This window comes from Camellia sinensis, chromosome 9 (genome assembly GCF_055761805.1).
Source record: "Camellia sinensis isolate YWXY chromosome 9, ASM5576180v1, whole genome shotgun sequence".
Lineage (NCBI taxonomy): Eukaryota > Viridiplantae > Streptophyta > Magnoliopsida > Ericales > Theaceae > Camellia > Camellia sinensis.
The window spans coordinates 116,392,988-116,413,589 of NC_138969.1; the positions used below are offsets into that span (position 1 = coordinate 116,392,988).

Consider the following 20,602-nt stretch of genomic DNA (forward strand, 5'->3'; position numbering starts at 1 on the left):
TGTCGGGTATAGTGGCCTTTTGGTATTCTAAGTGGGAAGATTTCGTCAAAAGAATTAGGAGGAGATGGCCGGAGCCTTCATTGCCCAGTACTCTTACAATACACATATTGTGGTCACAACTTGTGATCTCGAGGCAACCTTTGAAGAGCCGAAGGAGGGTTTATCCGAGTTTGTGACTAGATGGAGGGCCAAAGCCTCGATGATGACCACGAGACCTTCCGAGAAAGATTAGATAAGAGTGGCTGTTCAGAACCTGCATGGCAAGTTGCTGCAGAAGATGATTGTTCTACCTTTATTTACCTTTACAAAGCTTCATGAAATGGGGGTTCAAATCGAGGATACCATCAGACAAGGGATCATTGTGGAAGATAATGAGCCTTTGAAGAAGAATGTTGTTCACAGTTCCAATGCTACTACCAGTGGTAGCACAGCTGTGAAATGCTCAGAAGTAAACACTGTCACCACTCCTATCAATAGCCAAAAACCAACCACTCCAACTCGGCCCCAAGCTCGAAATTTCCATCCTCTTACATGAGCCTCTTTCAAGCCTTGAAAACGCTGCTAGGAAAAGGGTACCTAGAGCTCCTAGAACCCCAACTCCTCTCAAATCCTCTTCTACCAAGACATGACCCAGCTAAATACTGTGCGTATCATCAACAGCATGTTCATGATACAAACCGTTGCATCTGCCTCCGTAATATGATTCAGGATCTTATTGACGAAGAGATCATAACTCCACCAAAAGGACCTCAGGCCACCACTAACCCATTATCTTCACACCTCAACCTAATCCATACACTACCGTCTGCCTACAACCCCAACATATACATCACCTTGGCCCATTTACCCAAGCTTGAGGTTTTCATTCCAGAAAGCACATACTTGTGTATGATGGATACACTTGAACCCCAATCATCTCAAACCCATGAACCCACTACTTCTGAGCTAATAAGCATGATTGAAGATCTTCAGAGAACTGTGGTAGATCTAGCCTTTGGGATACTGGCTACATCATCGACCATATCACATACTAGAAATTTCATGTCAAAAGGCTCCCCAATCTTGGGGTGAGCTGCAATTGAAACGGGCCAACCTGAAGCTATCTCAAGTCTGGGTGATGATATGTCAACCACAACTGGGCACCACTCCGATATAGCAACCCAATCCCTTGGCAAAGTGGAGGCAAGTAGCAAGAACAAGGTCGGGGTAAGCATTGATCCCTATGAACATCTTCAGTGGGCTATTGAGGCTTTGAAGGTCAAAGGATTGAACAAGCAGCAAATGCTTGCAGTTGTTGCAAAAATGGTGGATGACATTTTTGTAGCTAAGGTTAGGAGCATTTCGAATCAAGTGGCAAGTCTGGAAAAGGGCTGCCATACCAGAAACACCCCTTTTAGCTCCAATCCTACACCCGTCGGAGCTCTCCAAACCCAGGCAACACCAGCCAAACCCTCTGTCAATCTTGTTAGGATTGGTAACCGCACCTTAAATCCCCTTTGCATGACCTTATCCAAAGCTCTCCAAATCCTCATAGGACAAGGCCATCTCAAACCTCTTGACCCTCGGCCTCTCCCTGATTATCTTCCAGTCAAGCATAATGTTGCCAAGTACTGTGCCTTCCATCAACAAATCGACTATGACATTGACAGTTGCTTTCATCTTCGCCATAAAGTTGAAGATCTTATTGACAATAAGGTCATCACTCTACCAGGTCCTACAAAGTCTATCAGCACTGGATCGAAAAACTTGGGGGATAATGTGATTATGTGATTAGGGATGAACCACCTGCTAATGGCGCTCATTTTACTCCAGATGTGGTGAATGACACGCACTTTTTAGCACTTTGAAAATGCTATTTATTTTACTTTCGAACTTGGGTATTGAGTCAGTCTTGTTGTGTTAGGGTTAGGTGATTTTGGGCATGTTAACTCGGACATCACTTCACTGTCTATTGTGTTTGTCTTTTGCACTCTTTCTTTTACATCTGTTTCTACCATTAAGCTAGTTGAGCCAGAAGATCTGAATGAAATGGCAATAATTTCCACCTACTTCTCTGTGCCTTTAAATCATTGCATTGACCAAAGTTTTTTAAAACTTTTCTAACACTGTGATGAAAACAAAAAGGGAGGAATCCCTCGGGATTTGCAAAAAAAAATTGATCAATTGAGAGGAAGAGAGGCGTGCTAAGCCCTTAATGAATCAAATCATATCGGTTAATGTGAGTACTAAGAAGGATCCTAGCTTGATCTAGATTGGTTTTACATTGTCTTCAGAAGAGCAAGAGTGACTAGCCGCTTTATTAAAAGATTTCAAAAAATGTTTGGCGTGGTCCTATGAAGACATGCCTGGAATTGATCTTGAGATTGTACAGCATAGGATCACTTTCAGCCTCGAGACTCGACCCCTTTGCTTTCAAACCTTGAACCTTTCAGAATGTTCAACAATCAACCAAAATACGAGGCTTGCATGGTCGGATTGGAAGTAACCCATGAACTAGGGGTAAGAAGGTCAGATGTGAGCAAAGGAAGCTTGCATGACTGGAAGAGAAACAACCCTTGAACTAGGGACAAAAAGGTCAGATATGCTTGAAGATTCAAAAGTGGGTCATTTCTCAAACCAATGGAGATCAGCAAGAAAGGCAAATCCTAGAATTTCAGAGAAGAAAATTTTTACTGAAGGATAATCAAGTTCCTATCCACGACACTAGGGGAAAATTCAGACCCAATTGGATGGGCCCTTACATCATCAAGACTACATCATCAACGAACAATGGCCATTCTCCTGGATTCAGATATCTTAAAGATCCTACGACCGATCAACATGGACAAGTTAAACTTTTCTATCCTTTAGAGGCTCACTAGACTGAAAACCCAAAAAGGCGACCTAGGCAAAAGTTAGAGCAAGAAAAAGAAAAAAAATTAAAAAATGAAAAAAGAAGAAAAAATGGAAACAAAGCAAAAAAGCAAAGAAAAATGAGAAGAAAGAAAAATGAAAAGGAAAAATAGAGCTTGCAAGGTTGAAAACCCGAAAGGGCGGCTTTGGCAAAAGTTAGAGTGCAAAAGGAGAGTGTTAATACTCGAGTGCACCTTAACCTGGGAACTACGTATGGCCTAATTCCCATCTTTGGGATACGTAGGCAACTTCATCCTGAAGTTCGGCCCCAACCATTTTCAACCTACTTGTGTCATCCATGTTGGTTGGCTTATCCTTATTCAAACTCGGCTATCCTATCTATGTCAAATTGGCTCATCTTCGTGCTCGTCTTCGTTCAAAATCAATTGTCCTATTCCGTTAGAAGATTCAACTGCAAGACAAATCAAGTTCAGATCTGAGGTTGTACATCTCAAGAGTTAATTCCTCATTGGTCGAGTAGTGGCCATTTGCAAAAACAGTTTTGGGGATTTTTAATGAAGTTAACCAATTTTCTCGAAAAATTATTCCTTTTTTTCCAAAACTGGACCATCTCTTGGACTCCAAAAAGGAAATTTTTAGTGCTCACAGCCTGACTTACATGATTTCGAAGTAGAAAGTTGAACAAGCATGCTAATCTAACTCTCATGTTGGTCAAAATTGTTTTAGCAAAACCAAAAACACAAAAAAGGTCAAAATGATGAACTAGAGGCACAGTCGAGTCAGGTTTTTTGTCTTTTCCCCATTATTAGCACTCGTCAAAAAGGGCACAACTGAAGTTAGCAGTTGGGGGCCAAGCGCTCTCTTATCCTCCAAGCAATGAAGTATCGAGCCAAGTGCGAAGCTCAAACTGGAAATGAAGCAGGGTATTCCACCCCTTCATCTGGACGGGTCTGATCATGTCCAAACTAGCCAAGGGCATCATCAACCGATGTCAGTTGCAGATCTGCTGCACGTCCAGTAGCACCACAACCCCTCTGTGGGAAAGCTCACTAGTTGTGAGCGAAAGAAGTAGAATCTAGCAGAATGCTAGGGGCAAGGGTCCACAACTTTCAGCTTATCCATCAACCACACCGAGGATGGGATAAAAAAAAATAAGAGAGATTAAAGAATAGAGAGATGTGCGCTAAGAGAAAAAGTGAGAAAATGACTTGTCAGAGAAAAAGAGATTGAGGGCCAAAGTGATGTGAGAGCCATGAATAAGAAAAGGGTGGGAAACAATGCCTGGAGAAGCAGGCTCCCTATGAACCGAGAGGTCTCCCGCCATTGGAAAACATCCAAGTGTTGTGTTTGGTGGTTTTGTTTGTTTTGATTCTTGTTTTGAGTCATTTTGATTTCGGTGAGTGTCAATAGTTGTGTTGTTCTTACCTTGTTTTTCCTTTGTTGAGTTGTGGTGTACTATGGTCAGTTGTAGGCTCAATACCTGGTTAAGAACTCATTCTTGGTTTGCAAAAATAAATTATTTTGTGTTCAGAGTGTCGTGCTATGCTCAACATGATCTGCAAAACATGATTCGTTCTTTTATAAAACTACAGGGTCCAACCCAGGTCAAAAGAGAGAGCAATAAAACAAGGGCCTATCTAAAGCTACATAGGTTCCGAACTGCAAAGCAAAAGAAAAGAGAGAAAATTTGGGGCATCTTAGTGTGTTTCAACTTCAGCAAATTCTGAGATTGCGTTCCAAGTGCACCTTTTCAAGCCTCGCCATTTATTTGGAGTATGAGTATACCTCAACCCTGAGTTCAAGCCTACTTCAAGTCAGAATGGCGATCAAAGCGACATTCGTGGTTTCTATATGTAGATGTTACCCCTTGTCAGTATTTGAGGACCTTTAAACTATGAGTTGAAGGTAAGAGTTCGAAGAACACAAGAGGGAGATCCCTGTCAAAGTAGAGCAATTCATCACCACTCGCCCCATGAGGTGCTTTTTAAAAGCACTGCTTTGTTTGTTTATTGCATTCTCTAAACATCATGCACTACATTGCTTGTAACATTTATCATATTATCGCACTTATTGTATTTATTTGCATCTTGTGTTATCTTGTATCATTTATCCTTTTACGCTGAGCAGCGTTTAGGATCATTATCCCCCGGGGCTTTTCTCAAGATGCATGTGACGTTTTCTCGAGCGGTTTTTTTTATCTCAGGGTGTGCGGGGCATGACCCTAGGTGGTTTTTCTCTTCTCATAGTTTCAGTGTGATTAGAGTATCTCAGGACGCGTGCAACACGACCCTGAATGATTTTCTCGAGACCTTTTCTCACGATTTTAGCGTGGTTTGAGTGTTCATTTCCTCACATAATTTCAGCGTGTTTGGAATTTATCTCAGGACACGTGGAATATGACCTTGAGTGGTTTTCTCAGGACCTCTTCTCAAGATTTCAGCGTGGTTTGAGTATTCCTTTCCTTACATGATTTCAGCGTGTTTGGAATTTTTCTCAGGACGCGTGGAATGCGATCCTGAGCAGTTTTCTTAAGAGCTCTTCTCACGATTTCAGCGTGATTAGAGTGTTCCTTTCCTCACACAATTTCAGCGTGTTTAGGATTTATTCTTCCTCTTCTCATGATTTCAACATGGTTAGAGTGTTCCCTTCCTCACACGATTTCAGCGTGTTTCGGATTTATTCTTCCTCTTCTCATGATTTCAGCGTGGTTAGACTATTCCTTTCCTCAAACAAGTTCAGCGTGTTTGGGATTTATTCTTCCTCTTCTCACGATTTTAGCATGGTTAGGGTGTTCCCTTTCTCACACGATTTAAGCATTTTTTGGATTTGTTCTTCTTTATCTCACTATTCTAGCGTGCTTAGAGTATGTCACCCTATTCATCTACTACATTATCTATCACATTGTCCTGTGCACCTTATATCACACTGTTTTGTGCACCTTGCATCACACTATCTTGTGCATTTCACCTATGTCGCACTATCTTGTGCACTCATATCGCACTGTCTTGTGTACCTGCACCGCACTGTTTTGTGCATTCACCCTGCATTGCGCTGTCTTATGCACCACATCGCACTGTCTTGTGCACTTACATCACACTGTTTTGTGCACCTGCATCGTACTATTTGTGCATTTACCTCACCCACACTATCTTGTGCACTCCCTGGGTCTAGGAGACCTTAAATCCACTAAAGGTGCAATTCCTTTGGTGTTTGTTATGCCCAAATGACTTCAGGCGGTCTAGTATAGCCACTTGACTATATTTGTAGTGCGTTCCTAGGAGACCAGCTGCGACGGTGGAAACTGGAGTTCGAATGGCCGAGGCCTAGAACTCAAAGGTTCAGAATTTCTGAGACTAAAGTCTGGTTTGTATATCCTGGGGTGTATCCTTGGCTTGAAATCTGTATGGCAACCCCATAGGTTGAGGTAGCTTATATGCGCCTCAATTCTGGATACTAAACTAACCTAGTCTGTCACCCTGTTGAAGAATAGGGAAAGTTACAAACATAGTCAGTGAGAAAAGTAGTGCCTGTGGTTTAGAAGCGCAACCAAGAAGAAGAGGAAGATTCATAGTAACATAAGGTGAGGCATCACCAATTGCCCCTGTAAGGTACTTTCACTTCCTAGCTACTATATCGCATTTATTATCTATTACTTCTATTATATTGTAGAAAAAGTGATAAAAATTAGTTATAGGGTTTGAATGGAGTAAAAAAGGGAATGAAAAAAGGCGGTTTAAGGGACTGTTTTGGGCTGCTTTGGGCAATATAAACAGTACTCGTGAACAGTAACAATGACTGGACTTGTAGTGGACCTGTGTAGTTAAACCAAATTGTTGGGGCATTGTTGAGTGTAAAGTCTATCTTTATGTTTAATTATTTTATATTATCCCTAAGAGCAATTTGTAGGGTTGTGTGAGACCTCCTTTAAAGTTTGAGAGACTGATGGTAAGAGAAGCAGAAGTGCTCAATTGGTATTAATTGATTTTCGACGATTTGGTTTCAAGAAAAAAGCGAAAGTTCTATAGAGATGTGTTGCTTTTGCAATTTTTTTGAGTTTATGGTTGGAAAGGAATGCAAGGATTTTCAAGGACAAGGTTGAGAATGTTGATTCATTTTGGAATAAAAGTGTCATTTGTTGTTGTTTTGGGTGCCTACCTCCTCTTCTTTTATAGAGGTTCTGGTTTTTTTTTTCTTTTTTCTTTTTTTTTTTTAATTTCTGAATATTGGAAAGCTGTTTGTGATGTTTAGGTTCTTTTTTTTATTTAACAATTGTATTCATTTAAGAGGACTTCTTCTCTTCTTCTGTTTTCCTTTTTTCATCAATAAAATATCATTTTGTTGTGGATCAAAAAAAAAAAAAAAAAAGGTGAGAGAAGCATTCTGACCTAAATGGATTGAAAACCTTCTATGTTTATTGTGGATGCAGGCAAACTGCTGTCCTTTTGACTCTGGTTCTATTTGACATCCTCTTGTGGTATCTTTTCTACTTTTCACATATTGTAGAAACAGCCAATTGCTTTCCTTTTCTAGTCTAGTTGTGTTTTAGCTTCTCTTTTATATTTGTTTTACTTTTTCAAGAATTGTTAGATCCTGGGAGTTTTTCTTTAATAAAGATCATGTGCTTATTTTGCGGGAAAAGAAATTGCTTAGTTTTGATGGTCAACACTTGGAGCATTGGTAGGCTTTGAACTATTGATAAGTTGTGTATTCTTTGAAAACAGAGCAAGGAAGGAAAACCTTGCACGGGCTATTGAGCATGAATCAAATGGCAATACTACTACTGCTTATGAGTGCTACCAGAAGGCTGTTGATATCTCACCTTCAGTGGCATATGAACTAATTCAGGTAATAACAGGCATTGCTCTTTTGACATTATTATAAACTGGCTCCAGATGGATTAAATGGCAGGTTCACAGGACATTATCTTAAATATATCTTTTTTCTTCGTAGCAATACGTGATGTTTTCTCTTTTTCCATTACATGGTTGTGTGTTAAAGGCCTTAAAGTACATTCTGTTGTGGCTCTTTATGAGGTAGATGCCCAAATGACGTTTTTGGCAGTCAGCAAAAAGGTTGATGTAGTTGTAATTAAGGACTCAGACCTCATTGCTTTTGGTTGTCCCAGAGTAAGTTTTTGATTAGTTGTTTAGAGAGTTTACTCTAAACATGATATAGTTGTCATTCTTTTGCTGGCCTTTGTATGCTTATTGCTTTAATTTTTGTTTCTGTTTCGTAGTGTAAACAGAATCCTTTTTCTATTTTTTCTTCTTATTGCAAAGTTTTTTAATGGATACTTTAATCATGTCATAAATCTAGATCATCTACAAGATGGACAAGTTTGGGCAAGGTGTTGAATTTTGATACTCTATGCTACAACAGAACAGAGAACTAAATCTTACAGGATTTACTATGCAAATGCTTCTTGAGATGTGTATTCTGAGTGGGTGTGACTATTCGCAGTCATTGCCTGGAATGGGCTTGAAAAAGGCTCATGCACTAGTGAAAAAGTTCAAATGTCATGACAAGGTGAGTCATTAACAAGGAACCTAATACTTGCACATGTTTGCTTGATAGGTCAAGAAATGTTGTTTTTCTAGTGTCAATTAAAGTAAAGCAATGCTTAGGGTTGGATTTGGTTCAATGATAATCTCTACCAATGTAATGTACTGTTTCCTTGTATTTGCTGGTGAGGTTTGATTGAGTTTGATCGACTATCAATTACAGGTAATCAAGCATTTAAAATACAGCACCGTTGCTGTATCTCCTAGCTATGAAGAATCATTTAAGAAAGCTGTACTGACTTTCCAGCATCAACGAGTTTAGGACCCTATGATCGAAGATATTGTACATTTGTCTGACCTACCTGATAATGTTGGCGATGATTTAGACTTCTTAGGCCAATATCCTTGATTTAATGCTAATAGTAATTTGATGCTTTGCTACATATGCGGTTCCACTATGTCTCAGTTTTTTTTGTATCAAACCTTAACAAGGGACACATCGATACCTCAACATATAGAAAAAGGAATAGCAAGAGGTGATATTAAACCTTTTAGTAGAATGCCCTTTCAGGTAACATATTTTATTTTTTTTCCCTCCTTGTAATAACAGTAAGAACTTATTTTCTGATTCTTTAATATTTTTATGTCCTAAGCCACATTTGTTTCTCTAGAATCAAAAATATTGGTTTTGCTTTCACGTCACTTCTACTTCATCATGTCACTTCTTCTTTAGGGAATATACATAATTTCCTTTAGTTCAACTCAGGTGAATGTTTTGTGCAGGGTGTATACTTTAACAAAATTATGAGGATGAATTGTTTACAACCATATTGGTGTAATAGGTGAAAGTGCTCTTCTTTATGTCATTCAGCCCTGCAGAAATATGCATAATTTCCTTTAGTTCAATTGTGATAATGAATTCTCCATGCCACTCTGCCCTGGTGCAATATGCATAATTTGCTTTAGTTCAATTTTGTGTTGGGAGTATACGTAAACCAATGATAAGTTGTTTACAGCCATATTGGTGTGTGAAATTATTTATGAATAAGATAAACAGATAGGATAGGTTAATGAAATCAACAAGGGCTTTATCCAAACCTGGGTAGGATACATAGTTTTTTTTTATTTTATTTTAACATTTGTCCCCATCTAGAGCTATTTTAGATGGGAAGACAGATTTGCACTATAGTCCATAGTGGAATGAATTCTATGAGCATGTTTGTTTTGAGGGATAAGAGTGTAGGATTGGATTATTAGTCCTACCGGACTAATAGTCCATTGTTTGTTTGCAAAATTTTGCTCCGGACTAATAGTCTTAGTCTCACAAATATGAGACTATTCTATCCCATGGGGGGTGTGGGATAGAAACCATGGGATTGGTATCCCATGCGATTATTTGGTGAAATGTCCATTTTACCCTCCATGCTATTACTTAGTAAACAATTAGAAAGGGTAAAATAGTCTTTTGAACATTTATAAATTATTTTTTTAGTGTTGTTAATTTAAAATTATATATTAAATAAAAAAATTAAATTATAAATTATAAATTAAATTTAATTAAAAATAATAAATTAAAAATTATGGTCTTATAAATTAATTTTTTTTAGTGTTGTTAAAAAATTAAATTTACATATTTCTCTAAAATTATTTTTTTAGTGTTGTTAATTTAAAATTATATATTAAATAAAAATTATAAATTAAATTTATTTAAAAATAATAAATTATAAATTATGGCCTTATAAATTAAATTTTTTTAGTGTTGTTGAAAATATAATTTATATATTAAATAAAATTATTTTTTTATTGTCGTTAATTTAAAATTATATATTAAATAAAAAATATAAATTATAAATTAAATTTAATTGAAAATAATAAATTAAAAATTATGGCCTTATAAATTAAATTTTTTTAGTGTTGTTAAATTATAAATTATAGATTACAAATTTAAAATTATATATTAAATAAAAATTATAAATTACAAGGATAAAATAGTCTTTTGAACATTTATCCTTATCCAGTCCGTCTAACCAAACATTGGATTCATTACAAATAGTCCAATCCAGACATCTAATCCCATGACTAAACAAACATAGGATACAAATCCAGTCCAACCAAATAGTCTGGGGATAATGTATCCCAGGACTAACAGTCCGATGAATTACAATCCCCCTTTATCCAGTCCGTTCAAACAAACGCACCCTATGTTCAAGGGCTGCCTCCTTGATTGTTATCAACTCTGTATGACTATATACAATGATGTGTTTTAATTTTAAATTTTGTTATTCATATTCAAAAACTTTTTCAAAGTTTTCTGTTTCATGTTTTGTGTCACAAAACTGCCACCAAATTGTTATAGGGATGAAACATTCTGAGTATTTTATTTATTTTCTTTCCAGACATGCTCGCTTCTTTTGTGGTAGAGAAAGTTGTTAAATCTTTACCAAAGTGATTGTGAAACTAAAGTTGTAATAAGGGGTGTATGTTTGGAAAATGACAGAAATGTTTTTTGGAAGAAGAATAACATCTTTGTAATTTAATGTGATGTGGATGGCATCATCATACCATATTGCAAATAAAACCTACAGTTTGCTTAACATTTATGCATTTGGGTTTAACTTCAATTTGTTGTCTTTTTTTAATTTCTGTTGTCTAACAGGTTTTGTTCATGAATCTTACATCTTTTGAAAAACAAGGAGTGAACAATGGTGCTGGTTTGGTGGTCGATAGAACTTACCATCTGAAAGATTTTAAACCTGAAGGTGAAAGGAAAAAGCTAGATTTGCCTGCATAGAAAAATCTTCTTACAAACTACTTTTGTATCCATTTTGTCTAATTTTTTAGCTTTAAGGATGCTACTTTGGTTTTTGAAATAGTACTGCCCCAAAATTACTAAAGTTTTCTTTGTTTCAGTTGATTTTTGTTTTACAGCTACCATATTGCAGTTGATTTCTTAATTTCAACCCAAATGCTTCCTCTAAAAGACCTAAAGATACCATTCTCATAGTGAATTAGACAATTTATGTTGGATCGTACCCTATGTACTGCTGATATGTCCTGTTATCATAATTGCATAGTAGTTGTATATTTTGTTTATGATGATTTTACTGTATTAAAGAAAAATGACTATAGCATGGTTGAAGTCTAGAAGGTGCCAATGTACACTCTTCACTTGAAAGTTATAGCACAAAAAAGCATGCTTATGGTGCAGTTATATTGTTGATATGATCAAGGATCCATTAGAAATCACAGATGTGTATAAAATGATGAAAAGAATGATTTGGCTTACCAATGAATGAGGTAGAGGCCATGTATATATAATAGATTCATGATATAATTTAGAAAACGATATAAATAAGGCAATAAATCATTGATTGGCACAATCACAGATTATCTACATAATACTAAAAATAAAAAGGTTCTATATACTTTAATTTCTATATTCAACACTTCCTTTTAAGCTGGTGTGAAGATATTTAGCAATCACAACTTGCCAGTGGATGACTGGAGCAATGTCGGTCCTACAGACTTTGTGAACATATCTGCTAACTGCTGACAAGAAGAGACAAACGATGGACTCACAATACCAATCCAAACCTTTTCTTGAATGAAATAAATATCAACCTCTATATGTTTAGTATGCTTAGGAAGGACAGAATCATTGGATAGCATAACATTAGACTTGTTGTCACAAAATAAAGAGACAGGACCAGTTTCCTCAAAACCCAACTTTGCAAGGATAGAATGAAGCCATAGAATCTCACATGTTCCCTATGCCATAGCTCAATACTCAGCTTCTGTAGAAGATTTAGAAACAACTGCCTACTTTTTACTCTACCATGATATAAGATGATCACCATAGAAAGTATAGAAGCCAGAAGTAGAACGCCGATCAATTCTAAATCTTGCATACTCAACATTAGTGAAACAAGAGAGCCTAGATTGAGGAGCGGCTATAAAGATTAATCCCAAGCTAGGAGAGGTCTTCTAATATCTCAAAATGTGATGAACCGCATCAAGATGTTCTATACGGGGTGCATGCATGAATTGTCTAACAACACTGACCGCAAATGTCAAGTCAGGTCTAGTGTTGGTCAAATAAATTAGATGTTGAACAAGACGCGAAAACATGCCGGAGTCCTTTAACAACTAGCCAGACTCTAATGTGAGCTTGACATTGGGATCCATAGGAGTAGAAACAGGTTTACTAGTATCCTGAACTAGGTCAAGAGTGTACTTTCTCTGAGATGAGGAAATTCACTGTCGTGAGTGAGCCACCTCAATCCCAAGAAAATACTTGAGACTCCCCAAATCCTTAATATCAAAGGTGTGCCCTAAATTCCTTTTTACTTGATTAATGCCTACAAAATCATCACTTGTGTGAATAATATCATTCACATAAACCAACAAGACAATACACTGGCTGACTGAATTATGACGGATGAAGTAAGTATGGTCAGACTGGCACTAAACAAACCCAATAGAGATGAAGCTAGAACTGAAACAACCAAGCCAAACTCGTGGAGACTGTTTCAAGCCATTCAAAGACTTGTGCAATCAACACACTTTCCCGAATACGCCCCCTCAGCCCGAAAACTAGGAGGAGGTGCCATATAAATGGGATGCTGCAAGAGAGATGAGAAGATGAACTAAGGTAAGCTTGGCAATAGGTGCAAAAGTGGTTCTAAAATCCTTGCCAGGAACCTGGGTGAAGCCCTTGGCCACCAAGTGGGCTTTGTAACGGCCAACAAAGCCATCAACTAGATATTTAATAGTGAATACCCATTTACAACCGACAATACTCTCGCCAGAAGGTAAAGGAACCAAATGCCAAGAATGATTTTGTTCTAAAGCTGTCATCTTAGCCTGCATAGTCTCCACCCATTTAGGATTCTAAAGGGCTTCTGACACAAAACGAGGAATGGCCTCTGATTCAAGCTTGCCAAGAAAAGAGCGATAGGTAGGGGAGACCCTATCATATGAAATATACTGGGAAATGGGATGATTAGTACTATTCATATAACCCCAACGATTCGGAGGATGTTGATCCCGAGGGAGATTACGATGAGGAGGTGGAGGGGATGTATGTACAAGAGAAGAAGTACCTGACCCAAAGATCAGAGAGGTAGTATGGGTGAAGTAGACGAAGGTGGAAAATGAGGTGGGGGGACAACCTCATCCGTAACCTCATCTAAAATAGGAATAGGGCGAACACTAGAAGTAACGGGAGTGGAAGCCTACAAAGGAGGGTTAGTACCAAAAAATGGGAGATCCTCACAAAAAGTAACATCCAAAATGTAGTGGAAGTGACAAGATACAGGATCAAAACACTTATACCTTTTGACATGCACGAATACATCAAAAAGACCCAATGAATAGATGTGTCATCTAACTTTTTACGAACAAGATTCCGATCCTGAACAAAACAGTTACACCGAAAGACACGGGGTACGAGAGAATATAGAGTAGTGTGGGGCACAAGAACATGAAATTGGGTAAGACCGTGTAACACACAACTAGGGGTCCGATTAATAAGATATATAGCGGTGAGGAGAGCCATATGCCAATAGGACTTAAGGACACTTATACCACAAAGGAGGCACCGTACAACAGATTAATATGACGATTTTTACGGTCAACAATACCATTTTGCTTAGGAGTTCGGGGAAATATAAGTCGTTGGAGATACCAGCCTGATAAGATGGGAACGAAAAGCATTAGAAATACATTCCCTACTATTATCAGAATGGATATTCCTAACAACTGTATGAAACTGAGTCTTAACCATTTGCAAAAACTGAACAAAAATGAGTAACACGTCAGACTTACAACGAAACAAATATACTCAAGTGCATCTAGTGTGATCATCAATAAAGGTGGCATAATATCTATGGGCAGAAAATGTAAGAACAAGAGATGGCCTCAAACATCGGAATGTATAAGGTCAAAAGCCCTAGGGGCACGAGTCATATGAGGTATGTAATCGATACGAGTATGTTTAGATAATTTGCAAACCACATAACGAAACTTAGAATCTTTGCAAGCTTAATTTAATAAAGGAAAAAGTTGACATAAGTATTGAAAATTGACATGACCTATACATGCATGCCATAATTCTAAAGTTTGAACATTATTAAAAACACAAGACATAGAAGCAGGCAAAACAGATGCTTGAAAACTAGCTAAAATAGAATAAGGTTGGTCCAGTGGATCCCCAAAGTAGTAAAGTCTATCGTTCTCATATCCCTTGCCAAAAATCCTCTTCGAACTCAAGTTCTGTAATAGACACGAAGAAGGTAAGAAAATAATAGCATAATTGAAGGACTTAGAAAACCAACTAACGGCTAGTAGATTATATGCAAAATTAGGAATATGCAAAACAGAGGAAAGAGTAATATCAGGAGATAAAGAAACTTGACCCTTGTGATGAATTAAGGATAAAGACCTATCAACAGGACAAACAGATTGGTCTATAGTAATAGCAACGGGAGATGAAAGAAATGAAAACTCACCCGTCATATGATCATTAGACCCAGAATCTAAACACGAGGGCAATAAGATCGTTGCCTCAACTCAAGATGTAGTTTGAAGCAGCGAATCTTGAATTGAACAGGAGCCCCACAATGATGACAGGTAGCTGAACCAATAGAACCCCGAGAACTAGAGTTTGCGTCAAAGGCTATCTGGTCAGATAAGACAGGAGTCACTAGAGTAGTGGTGTCCTGAACCAAAAGCCGACGACGCTCATCACTATCAATGGTAGTGAATTCCTCATAATGGGATTACATGGGCGATGTGTTTAAAATCTAAGTTTGAAGAGATTTAAATTCTGAGTTTAAACCCATCAGAAACTGGTACGGGTGCTGGCAGGCAAGATGGTAGGACACAAGAGCGGCGACATCTGTAGGTGACTCAGTCAAGGGCTCATATTAAGCCAATTCCTTCCAATGGGCCTAAAGGTATCCAAAGAACTCTAACACTAAGAGACCCAAAGCAAACTGGAAGGTACGAACAATGTCCTGATAGAGCTCAAAGATGCAGCATTATTATGAGCATGGGCATACATTTGAGACAAGGCACGCCAAAGACTCAAAACTGTGTTGCAATAAAGAAATATGTGGTAAATATAGTCCTCCATAGAGTTGAACATCCATCCTAGAATAGTGTAATTATCTATATCCCATCGGGCACAGGTAGGATCTTTTGCTGGAGGCTAAATAGAAGATGAGAGCCAATGGGTCTTTTCCTTTCCCCCTAAATAGAGTTTAAGGGAGCTGCCCCAAGTAATAAATTTTTTTGCATTCGACACCACACTCGCAATGCGATGAACAGGAGTGTGATGAGAAAGAGAAAAATCAAAATTCACCGGGATAGGTTTGGTGGGCATATCAGAAGAAACAACAAGGAATGGATCAGTCATGTGGATTAATAAGGGCTGGAAAACACAAAATAACAGCAACACAGTCCAGAAAAATATGAGAAGTCGAAAAAAGCTCAACGGCTATTCTAAATAAATGCTACCGAACAAATCTACTAGTCCACTAAATAAATAAAAAAAGGGTCAAAAAAGTGCTTAATACATCAGCACCACACCCTAAAAAGGGAAAAATAGGGACTGAACTGCCGTAAAAGAGCTGTCGAAGCATCTGTGGCCATGAAACACCTTGGTGGGTAGCCAACAAGACCCTTGGCAGTACTAGGGTAGCCTGCCGAGGGGTGTAGAGGGTTGGGTAGGTGGTTTTGGGGGGTCTAGGTTGGCTGGATGGGGCTGTCGGATGAAATAGAGGACTGAATGGGATTGTTGAAACTTAAAGAGAAATGAAGAATATGAAACGGTGGTTGGGCAGTGGGGCAGAGCTGCCGACAGTGGCTGGGTAGAGGACTAGGGTTTTTGAATTTAGCTCTGATACCAAAAATGATGAAAATAATGATTTGGTTTACCAATGAATGAGGTATGGGTCATGTATATATAATAGATACAATTGAGGAAATGATATAAATAAGGCAATAAATTAGTAATTGGCACAATCACAGATTATATACATAATACTAAAAATAAAAAGATGCTATATACTCTAATTCATATATTCAACATGTATGTGTATTTATGTTCTGAGGATGTTGATCAGTGTAGCTAGTGTTTCTCATAGTTTTCACTGTTTTTTAGTACGTGCAGTGCCATTTGTTTTCCTTTAACAGCTATAGGTTTTGCTTCTTTTGAAACAAAAATGAGATTTAGGGCCCCTCGAAGTGCACCTAAGCACCCATCTCCAATAAATGAAACTTCTAGACCTGTAGAACATGTCACCAAGGAGGCTGCTGCTTGTAAAACAAATTGTTCACCAGCATCCCTGCTTGACTCCAGATATCTAGCAATAGCCTCTTCTCCAGATGACTATGTGAGTTATTCAATTTGGAGCTACTACATTTCCATCAATATTAGTTGTTAGTGAGAATTCATCTTATGTTATTCCTAACTTCATCTTTTCTTTTAGGTGATTGTGTTGTAACAGAATCACCTGAGAGCTTGGAATCTCCAAGGGATGGTAAGGATATAACTTCCGCTCAAATGGGCCTAAAGATCAGTTATAAAATGATACTAATTTATATGCTCATAAACTAATTAAAATTGCATGGTAAAAAAGATACTTTGGGTGCCAAGAGAAGTTCACAAGATCCTTTACTACAACAGTCCAGGCATTCAACACATAAAGCTTGTATGACATTGCACAAGGAGTTTGAATGGAAGTCTACCTCAGATGTAGATGAGGGTGAAACTAGAATACAGAATACCAAGGTCACCATGAGAAGTTCATATTTTCAATAGAAGTTGGCAAAGGAAAATGATGAAGAGAATCAAAATGAAAATCTCTTAGGCAAGGAAGATGTCTCCACAGATAAATGTGAGAATGTCAATCCTGATTGTAAAAATAAGTCTTCTTCAGTTGTAGGTGAGGTCAAAACTAGAATAAAGAATAGAAAAACTATGGTGAGGAGTTCTTATTTTCCACATAAACCTGTAAATGAAGGTGATCAAGACAACAGACAAGAGAAACTTTTAGTCAACGCTGATCTTACAACTTCTACATGTGAGAATGCCATTCTTGAGAGTGCTTCTTCTGATGATAGCTACTTTAACAGCTCAATTTGAAAAGGAAGGTTGCCCTGTTGATAGTAATCAAATGGTAGTGCTTTCACTTTAGTGTATATATCCTTTTTTTTTTTGGTGAATAAGTGTGTGTGTGTGTGTGTGTGTGTGTGTGTGTAGTGTATATATCCTTGGTTTGTATTCTTGTGTATTTCTACTAATATGTCTCAAATTGATACTATCCAATTTCTTTCTCTTGTTTTAGGAAAACATGAATTATAAGTGCAGTCGGACAAATGTTTCTCTTCTAATTTGAAGTATGTATCACTGTCAAAGTGCTATTTAATGAATTAAATGTTAGAAACTAAAGCATGATATTTGTGATAAGAAACTCATATGCATGTCTCATTTAATTCAAATTATATATATATATATATATATATTCTATTTGCATAAAAAACTATGGTTATACCAGAATCCCCAAAAAATGATTACACGTGATTTATCAAGTTACATACTGATGGTGATTATCTTATCCCTATATACTTTGTCCTTTTCCAGGTGATATAGTCTACAAGAAGAGCAAGAAAGAGTAAATTTAAGGATTAAGGAAACAATCAAAATCGGATGTGGTCATGCTTTCAAGGCAGGACCTATAGAAACCAAGCATAGTCGTGTTTATAGTCTTAGTAGAGTTTTATTTATAGTCATTCAGGTTAGATATTTATTTGGTTTGTTTCCCATATGTTTTATAGTGTTTTGTTAGGGGTATTTTATTAATTTGCATAATTTTTTGGACATGGGCTATATGGTTTGCCCATGAATTGTCATATGGGTCAAGTTATACGATTAGCTGTTATTTTATGGGTTTAATTTGATTTTAGATAGTTTATGAAGTCAGCATTCTTCCTTGTATGGCCCTCCCAGATTTGTTGGTAGGAGGGTATGGAATAGTATCTATGGATGTAAGTGTGGACGTAAGAGTGGATGTAAGTGTGATGTGGGAACATGGGGACGGGTATTGTGCAACGACAATGACAAGAATTGGAATGGGAATAGCCAGTAATGTTAGTATGGAGTTGACGAGTACTAGCAACATTAGGAGTTGAGGTTTAGAAAGGAAATCAAATCATATTACTAGTAAGAGTTCTATAATAGCTATATAAAGCTATACAATGTTTCTGTTTGAATAGCATTGAGTTATTAGGTAATTTTAAGAGTTTTAAAGCTTTCTTGTGAATTGTGTGACGAATCTAACCTTGGTGTGAGGAAACCTAGGTGGTAGGAGTTGAGTTTTAAATAGGAAATCAAATCATATTACTAGTAAGAGTTCCATAATATGTATATAAAGCTATGCAATGCTTTTGTTTGAATAGCATAGAGTTTTAAAGCCTTCTTGTGAATTTTGTGATGCAAATCTAACCTTGGTGTGAAGAAAACTACGTTCTATGGTTAGAGAAGAGGCAACAGTTTCAGACTTTGAATGAACAAATGATCCTATGGTGTTCTATAATTGGCTTGCTTCGATTGAGGAGTTTTTGTGATTGGTATGATTGGGGGGATAATCAGAGAGCGATATTTGTTTAGATCAAACTTGTAGGTTTGACATTGATATGGCGGGCATGGTGTTAAAGGAGGTATTTAGACACTGGAATTGCCATCAATAAGTACATGTCTAAAGATGAAAACTATGGTTCAAGAGAAGTATATGCCTTCAAATCATCATGAAAAAGTCATGCAAACGACTCTTTAATTCTACGCATTGAAGCACAAACATCTATCTAAACTCTGCTTTCTAGTGTCTGATGGGTTCAGTTTTTTTCCTCGGACACAATGGGGACACTTGAGACATATTTAGGACATGTGGACTGCAGTGTCAAAATAATATTTTAAAAACCTTTAAATGGACTTAAAAGTGTAAAAAAAAAAAAGTTCAAAGAATAAAACTAAATAAAAAAAATGATTACAACAGTTTGTAAACCCTAGCCGGTCTTGCATTTTTATCATGAAGAAATTATGCCCTAGCAAAGCTTTTGAAGGTCTTGAAGTCCTAGCGAAATTGCCGAAAGTCCCTTATGAAGCCAACAAGCATGTCGAATGCCCTAGCAAAGCTATTGTGGGTTGATTTCTCTCCATCGTTTAAGTTCTTTTCTCTCTCCCTCTTCTTACTTCGACCTTCTCTCTTTCTTCGTTTGCCATTCAAAGTTATTTTTCATAGGTCAATCACATAGCTGAGGTCACCGGAGAAGAATGTAGAGGTTTTGTTTGGTGCAGCTTTTTCAGAAAGCAAAAACCAGAAGCATCCCTCATCCAGCTTCCAAATAATCATCTTTTTTTAGCTTAAAACATTTTTGATTATCTTAACTAGTTTTTTTCTTATTTGTTGTTTATCTTTTCTCATGGGTTTGTTCACTTTAAGCTACCTTGAACTTGTCTTAATATTGGAAATAAGAAGGGTTGAAATTCGGTCGACATTTTAAGCTGAGACATGCTTTGGCTAAGTTTGTTCTGCTATTGTAACCTCTAGCTAGGTGTGGACTCATCGCAGCCATTTCCAGCTTTCATCCTTGATATTGAATGGTTTATCCTCATAGCAAACATTCCATTAATTTTCTTATGTGTTCATGTACTGCATTCGACTATAATTTGATTCTCTTATCTATTTCTACTTTGTTTAATTATTCTATATTGTCGTTATCAATTATGTACTGTCTCCAACATTTGTTTCTCTAGAAGAATAATAGACTTAATATGTTTCTCTGGTTCAGGTAATAGCATTTCTACCCTTGATGATACAGTTACAGAGACAAAGGCTGAAGGAGGAGAGTTTGGATGTAACATTTCCCATTTAGCAAATTATTCTAACATAGCAGAGAAATCAATGGAAAAGTTTGTTTTTGTGATATCATCATTCATGTGCTCCTCATCTGGTTCTCGTGCTAGTGGACTCTGTGCCCCTCTAAAAGATGTGTAGAACACATGTACTAGTAGGTAATGTTGTTTGACCTTGATGCTAAAGTTTATTGCCCCTAAACAAATCCTTTTATGTGCATCTTAATAATTTGTATGTGTTTGTTGAAGGTCAAATGTTGGTGTGCATTTAAACAAATTTGCATATGCACCAACTAATCGGAAGGCTTCCTTAGCACAATGCAGACACTAA

The 20,602-nt window shown here is 37.2% G+C and overlaps 1 pseudogene; it reads left to right on the forward strand.

The window, feature by feature from the left end:
- Nucleotides 1-1,122: 1,122 nt before the first annotated feature.
- On the forward strand, nucleotides 1,123-20,602 carry LOC114256557 (exonuclease 1-like; annotated as a pseudogene).